Source organism: Olea europaea, unplaced genomic scaffold, assembly GCF_002742605.1.
Source record: "Olea europaea var. sylvestris unplaced genomic scaffold, O_europaea_v1 scaffold1325, whole genome shotgun sequence".
NCBI classification, from domain to species: domain Eukaryota; kingdom Viridiplantae; phylum Streptophyta; class Magnoliopsida; order Lamiales; family Oleaceae; genus Olea; species Olea europaea.
Genome location: NW_019230728.1, coordinates 1 through 8,723, shown reverse-complemented (window position 1 = coordinate 8,723; position 8,723 = coordinate 1).

Below are 8,723 nucleotides of genomic sequence, written 5' to 3'. Positions count from 1 at the left end.
TTTTTTTTTTTTTTTTTGAGGTAGGAATATGGTTGTGGACCATATACTTTCATTTATTTGCTTTGGGTGGTTGGGATTTTTCTCTTCTCAATTATTGTACTTTAACATAAGTTATAGGGAAATTTGCACTTTCTTTCCAAATTTTTGCAAAATGTAACAAATCTATGTCAACCTTTCTATCTAGCATAAAAATTCTATATCAACCTTTCTATCTAGCATAAAAATTATTCACAACCTTTCAATTATATAGCAAACTTAGTCTTTTCCTCCATTTTGGTCATTAAATGATGGACTTGCCCTTCTCTTTAAATATATCACACTTAAAATAATTAATTACGTATTCATATATATAAAAAAAATTAGAAAAGAATAAACATTTCATCTTCCCCAATGAAACTTAACCACCCCCACCATCCACCCCCACTCCATCCCATCCAGGATTCTGTAATCCCATCCCTTGTACACATTTAAATTTCAGTTATTTGATAATAGAAGAAACTTTACTAATAATATTAGATGAACGCATGTATGATTTTATTTGCATAGTTGTAGCCTCAATAGGTGATGCAACCATTAAAGTAATGTTATTAATATTTGTTTCTGTCTTGTCTCGTTATGAGTTCCATTTTCATATGAGCCTTTTCTTTATTAGAACAACTACAATATAAGGTGTTTTTTTTTGTTTTGTTTTTATTTTTATTTTTTATAAACAAGTTATTTAAATCATTTGTCTGTACATTGATAGGTTCATCTCATCGCATCAAGACTCTTAACCCATCTTCCATTTCTTTGTGTGTATTTACATTGGTTATGTTTTACCGTTTGACTTAGTCATCATGTTTCTGTCTGCAGTGGACACATTTTATTATTTGACTTAGCCATCATATTTGTGACTATATTGGACATGTTTTAATGTTTAATATTTCACATGTTTAGACTAATTAAATTATTTTAAGGTTAAAATAGTTAAGTAGTTTACTCAACAACCTTATGTAGCGCATTGCATTGGGTCCTTTATTCTGTAAAGAAATGAGTTGTTACAGATCGGAGGAAGTTTTAATGAAAGTCATTTAATGAATAGACAAAGTCAACTTATGTGTTTTTGAGTTTGATTATGTTTTAAAAATAACTTTATCGAAAATCCTACTATGTATTATGGATTTGATATTTTCACGCAAAGAGTCGTTAAAAATGAATATTTTGGCATATCAACTCTGAAAATTTCAACTCATTCATGCAAAATAGTATTTATTATATATATTTCATTTATTTAGAAAGTCTACAGGTAGACAAAACTCGAAATTAAAGTCTTCAAGAATATTAATATCACATTGGATAATAATGCTTAAATTAATGATATTAAATTTTAAAGGAAAATATTATAATGAAAAATGCTCAAGGTTTTTCTCCTATAAGTGATCAAGACCGGATATCTATTTCATAGTAGAATCAGGGTATTAATCAAACTTAGCCCATGGGACCCACAAGCTTATAATCTTAAGAATAATTGTGTTTGTACATAATGTAATTACATAATAATTTATATACCCAATCATATTTCACCACATCGTATATATGTAAATTATCATATACATGTAGCACAACGATAATCTCAAAAGCTTTGTCAAACGTGGACTCAATAAATTACTTGCATTGTCAGCACAATAAACCAATTAATTTATAGATAAATCAAGAATTCGTATAGTATAAATGGCCAAGTAAGGAGACATTAATTATGTGATCTTGGATGTCGATAGCGGTTGAAAAATTGATCTAGTAATCCATCTCTTCATCCGGGTTAGAGTTAGGTCAAATTAGAAATTTATAGGTTACCTATAAATATTTAAGAACAGTTTTAAAGGTCTTCATTTGATTAAAACGTTTCGTCTTATTTAATTCATGGCCTACCAAGCTAATTAAATATCTTTGATTTTGTCTCAGTTTAATTGTCTATCACAAAAAAAAAAAATAAAAATAAAAAAAAAATTGATAAATCTACGAAGATTAATTTTAAGAATACACGTTTAGAGGGCTAGAAGTTGACGACAAAATAGTGCAAATTTACCTTGTAAATAATATAAATTAACAAGACAATAATTTTGAGGTTAATTAGAAATCAAACTACATCCAGAAACCTATGATAAAGTCCAAAAGATGACAAGTGAAATTAACTCTTTGAAAAGAACTTCTTGCTGTTCCACCAATTAATATATTTGGAAGTCTTTGTACTCATTTGTAGTTTTCTAACAAGAGAAATATTTCTAAAAAGAAAAAGAATTTTTGTGTGGGTACAAGATAAGATTATCGCTTTTGCAAAGGTCTTATTGACGACGAAGACTATCAAATTTCTTTTTAGTTTATTTCTAATTGCATCGCCTCCTTTTGAATTATTGCTGGTCTCTATCGAATGACTATTGTTATTTGGCTATAAAAAAATTGTATTGAAAAGACGATTATACTGTTGTTTTTAATTCATAAAATTATAAAACATAAGAGAAAAGAAGTATCATCGATTCTTGAATCTTTAGAACGTTGCGAAACTTTGGGTACCCAATCTTATTTCTCTTTGGAAATTTTGTCCTCAACCTATTTCTGTTTGTAAGTTGGCCTCCCACTTTTGGACATTGTTTTCACTTGGTTTGATCTATCAGGGGATTAACGCTGTAAAATCTAAAAAGTTGAGGTTCGTGCTGTTAAGAAAAATGAGTTAGAGGATCGAGTTGTAATAAGGTCCATGGGTTGAACACCATGATGCTACATATTCTTTTATTTTATTTTCATTTTAACTAAAAGTAAAAGTATAATTTGTCTTTTCCACAAAACATTGAATTTCAATGATGTAGGGACGATCACATTTATTTTAAAGGCATGTCAATATATATTCACATGCATTCACTTTGGGTGGTTGCGTTTTAATTCTATTCTCAATTATTGTACTTCAACATAAATTTTAGAGAAATTTGCACTTTTTGTTCTCAACTTTCGAAAACCAAAATTGTCATTATGTAAACTGTGAGGTTTCTGCTCTCTAACCTATGTCAAGATCTGGGTTTTTTCTATCTACTTACTGTATCGCATAAAGATATGATTTACTCTCATTTTTTATTTGATCCAAATTATAGGTAACTTTTATTGTTAAAAATATAGTTAAAATTTCATAATTTTCTAAATGTGTCCTTATCTAGTATATGAGATATGTTAGACTGTTTGTACACAGGGCAGACGCAAACATTTTGAGTTGGGAGCACAGTTAAACTCCGTACAAATCGAATATTTTATTCTTAATTTTTGAATGATTCATAACTGACTCGAGAAATGCAGATTTATAATTAAAAAAATATTTCTTCATTAATTTTTTGCTCATCATTTTTATCCATTTGATTTCAAACAGTCATTTTATAATATTTTGTTCATGAAAAAAAAATGCGTATTTATGTAAAAAATTTATAGTGTATTTGATATAAACAATCAATCCAAGTAATATAAATGAAAAACATATAACTAATATTCAATACTAATAATTAATCAAATAAACACAATTTGTTAAACATAAGTTAAATTAGATATAATCAGTTCAAACATATTCTATATGCACAAATAGAACAGGAGAAAATCCAAATTTAGGTTCTAATTAGTTGAAAATTTGATTGAAAGTGGTTAAAATTTTGATAAAAGGCGTTAGAGGAAGCAGGAGAAAATAGCAGAAAAAAATATTTTAAATTTATTGTGATTTTGCCCTATTTGTTGGGGATTAAAATCATATTTTTTTGTAAATTTTGATAAAAATTAAGAAGTTAAAGATTCCATGAAATATATTATTAAAATTAATTATTACCTTTGATTTAAATTTCAATCGATACCAAATCGGACTAATTCAAAAAAAAAAAAAAAAAAAGGGAAATCTCCAAAGTCGGGGGTCTCTTTACCCACTGGGTCCGCTATTGTCTGTAATATTCACTGTCAATTGAATAGTTTTGGATAAATAGTAACCATGGTGCTACTTAAATAATAAATAGGGGACTAAAATGATTAGAAAAAATAGAACAGGGTCCTATATGTTATTACATGACTAGGACAAAAGCCTAGACAACAGATTTTCTTGCTTCTGGGTCCCTGTACCGTGAAAAACGTGTATGTTTGATTCTTATAATTTTGACATGATGTTGATTCTTATTATCACTTTAAGCCAAGAATGAAACGAGTGATTGTTGAGAATCCAGGCCTATTCAATAATTGCTTTTAAAGTTTATCATGTAATACTAAAAAACAAATTCACTATCACTCCACAGTTCTTTAAAAAAATAAAAAATAAAATAAAATAAAATAAAATCGAGTTATGAGTTTGGTACTTAATTAGAAGCATAATAGTATAGATATCGATAGCAATTGAATACATGATGCAGTAACCCATCTCTTCATCCGATTTAGTGTTCGAGTCGAATATAAAAATAACATTGACGAGGAAGGCTAGCAAGCTTTTTCTTTTTTCTTTTTCATTTTGGTCCATTACGAAATGAGATATCAAATATATGAGACTCGCTGCATCTTTCACGATCAATTAAGTAGTTTTTGCTAACTAGGAACCATGGTGCTATGTGAATAATAAATAGGAAATCAATTTATTGTACAACATTTTTAGTTATACAATTTTTACCAAAAATTATTGTAATAAGGAAGGCTCCAAAGGGGATTCCAACATGTGAACTATTGTTAGAAATATTAAAAGCTTGACCGTTATGACACTTCCTCAGTTGTGATACTAAATTTAACAAAATAATATATGTTAGATTTTAGCGGTTTTAGTGAAATTGTAAAGATTATAACCCGTGCTCTTCCTTTGAATTATACAAAGTAACAATGTCATTTGGTGAGTATGATTTATTCTTATAACGGAATTATATATGTTTAACTTCAACAAATAATTGTTTTATTTAAATTTTAAGCCTTGTTTGATTCCCATTTATTTAAGAATAAATTTTTCTTTCTCTTATTTTCGATCATACATTCTTTAATAAAATAATACTACACTAAAATTCAAGACTTTTCTTTATTTTTAACTACACATTCTCCATCAAATCACTATTCCAAAATCCAATTTTTGCAAAAAAATGATATCAAACGAGTTCTAAATATTTTATTACGACCTACGGTGAAAGGCTGCCCGTGTTGATTCAACATCCTGGATTCACCACTAGATACAGCAACCCATCTCTTCATCCGGGTTAGTGTTCGGGTCGAATATGAAAATCTCATTGACGAGTAAGCTAACAAGTTTTTACTTTTTTCTTTTTCTTTTTGGTCCATTACGAAATGAGATATCAAATATATTAGACTCATTGCATATTTTACGATCAAATAAGTAGTTTTTGCTAACAAGGAACCGTAGTGCTACTTAAATAATAAACAGGGGACTAAAATGATTGGTAAAATACAACAGAGACCTATTTGTTATTACATAACTAGGTTAAAAACTCAGATTGCAAATTTTCCTCGCTTTTCGATCCTTGGATAGTGAAAACGTGCATGTTTGATTCTCATAATGTGACATAATGTTGATTCTTATCATCACTCTAAGGCAATAATGCCACGAATTATTGTTGAGAATCCATGTGCATTCAGCAATTGCTTTCCAAGCTTATCATGTAATATTCGTTGAGTAGATTATCGTAGTATATTTGAAAGCTCAAAATCAATTTTAAATGAATGAGAAATTGTGATACAAAGTTTGAAAAAGAAGAAGAAGAAGAAGAAGAGGAAAACTAGCCTAAACTTCTGCCTAACTTCGTTGCTCGCCTATTGTTTGAGCGAGAGGCGAGTGAAAAAGGTTTTGTTAAAATTTTGACACTGGTGCTTGAGCGAGAGGTCGGTGACAGGCTAGCGTCAGCAAGTGATGCTTCTGTTCATAAGGTTGTGAGGTTTGAAACACAACAATTCAACCACAACCCTCCATATCCTCTATAAATGTACCCTTTGGACGTCCATAATGTATTCATATCACTTTTTCATTGAGAATTGCATTAAATCTCTTGCAAAAACTCTCCAAAAATAATTCCATATCCTTTTCCTTGTAGAGAGGATAAATTCCGTTCGAGTTCGTTGTAACTTGTGGTTTGAAGTGTTTCTACCACAAGTTGAATCCGGTAACCACAAGTTGAATCCGTTACATCTTGGGAGATAAGTGCCATAAACCTTGAGCACCGTTGCGGGACAATTTTGTCTTAAGAAAATAGTGATATTTCACTTGCCTCGAATCTCTTCTTCTTCATTTCCTGTTTTCTTTGTATACCATAACGTTCTTTTCATAGATTGTTGTATTTAATTACGCTCACGTGGATTAAATTTTGATATTGCATTTATCATATAACAAACCTCACCACTTTATTCTAACACAACAATCTTAAGATAAAATTGTGTTTGAGGTTGTTTTGTGGATACAAACTTTAGTGAACTTCATCTTTCGAATAGGCTTTACGTGCTATTCCCTTCTCATTATTTCTGCGTTGAACTTCTGTTTGCATAGCAGAAATGACTGCCATGGAGGCCACTTCAAGTCAAACAACCAATGGTACGAATAATGTTGTTCTGTCTTTGGCGTACCACATCAAAATACTACGATCCCACATAGGAAAAATTAGAAAAGTTTGGACGCGTGGACTTCAAGAGATGGCAATAAAAGATATTGCTCTATTTTACCACTCTAAACTTAGCAAAATTTCTAAAAGAGACTGCACCAACATTATAAGAAGAAGAAAATAATCGTGAATAGATCATTGCATTAGATGCATGGAGCACTCAGACTTCATGTTTTTATTCAGGTATGCGTAGGTCACCGTCGCATCAATCCAACTGGCTCGGCTTGGCATGACACGAGCACGTGCTTGTGTCCAAGTTTGGTGCGGTTTGTGTTTAGGTGCGGGGATGTCTTATATTATATTAACTTTTTGAACAAAATTTATTTAAATTTTAGACCAAATTATAAGTAATTAAATTCTTGGGTATTTAATGAAATTTATCTTGACTTTCTTATTTTCGGGTAATTTTTTGATCTGGATACTCTGTTAACCGACTAAACAGTCATTCGTTGATCGATTTAATAGACGCAGTATTAAACCAAGCTATTTGTTGGAGCTTGGAGGTTGTTTGAACAGTGACGACTATTCTAAAAGAGTTTGAAGGATGTTCGAATGGCTATGAACAAGTCTATAAATAGTCTGCCCCGATACCTGAGTAATTACACCATTTCCATTGCAAACATTCTTTGCTTTGAATCTCATTCTCCCCCCTTTCTCTCGTTCTGATAATATTCTCGAAGTGAAAAATATTTCATTGATTTCGTTGGAACTCCTACAAATTGTTGTGCTACTTTCGTAGAGACGAAATTCGTTCGATCCTGAAAAATAATTGCTGAACACCTTTTGTACCTTTGATAGTAGCAAATTCATTTTAAAGAAATATCGTGAAGTCGGGGGCTCAAATTAATTTTCTGATCATGTTGATCATATTATTATGTTGTAAAAATTACGTTAAAATAATTCTATTAGATTGTTCGAAGGAAAAACTTATACTCCATATTCAACAGAAATGTGCCTTCGATTTTCTGATCGAAATTGAAGTTTGATTTTAAATGGATAATAAAAATAAAATTTAAATTATTCATAATGTTAGATGAAAAAGGCATAATTCTAGTTGCACACTCGTAGGTTGTAGCCTCAATAGGCGATGCAAACGTTAAGATACTATTTTTAATTGTTGCTAATGCCTTGTCACGTTTCGAGTTCCAACTCCATGGGAGACTTTTCTTTATTAGATCAACTACTACCAACTACTATATAAGATCTTCCTTAATTTTCTAGCGTATTGTAAACAAGTTGTTTCAATCATCTTTCCTTCCCACCGTGACTCCAAACAACCCATCCTTCATTTCCTTCCGTGTTTCTTTTTTTGCAAATATTTTAATGTTTGACTTAACCATCTTGTTTTGTGTCTACAATGAACATGTTTTGATATTTGACTTAGTCATCACGTTTGTTTTTACATTGAACATGTTTTAATATTTGATATAGCTAATCTTCGTTTCACATGTTTAGCCTAATTAAATTATTTTAAGGGTAAAATGGTCAACCTAACAACCCAATGTAGTGCATCTTATTGGATCCTTTATTTTGCAAAGAAATGAGTTGTTATATATCAAAGGGGGTGATGTTATTCTAAAAATCACGTTTAATGAAAAAGTCATCTTTAATGAAGAGATAAAGTCAACGTATGAGTTTGTGTATGAGTTTGATTACGTTTTAAAAACAACTTTATCTAAAATCCTGCGATGTGTTATGAGAGTGATAATTAATATTTTTATGCAACGAGGAATTAAAAAAGAATATTTTAGCAAAATTGACTATGAAAAATTCAATTTCATCATACAAAACTATTTCTTATACATCTTATATATATATATATATATATAGTTTTTTTTTTTTAATCATGGGTGTTGAGGCCAGCTTGCGTGCACCTCCACTAATCCCACGAGGCCCTCAAGTTAACGGCCAGATAAATCTTCAGTGGCCTTGAGAGGGACTCGAACCGATGACCATTAGGGAGCAAATTCAAGACCTGATCACTGAGCTAATTCCTCAAGATTCTTCTTATATATATATATAATTAATTTAGAGGCAAGTAGAGATAGGCAAGACTCGAACTTAGGCATGTATCTGTTTTGATATCATATT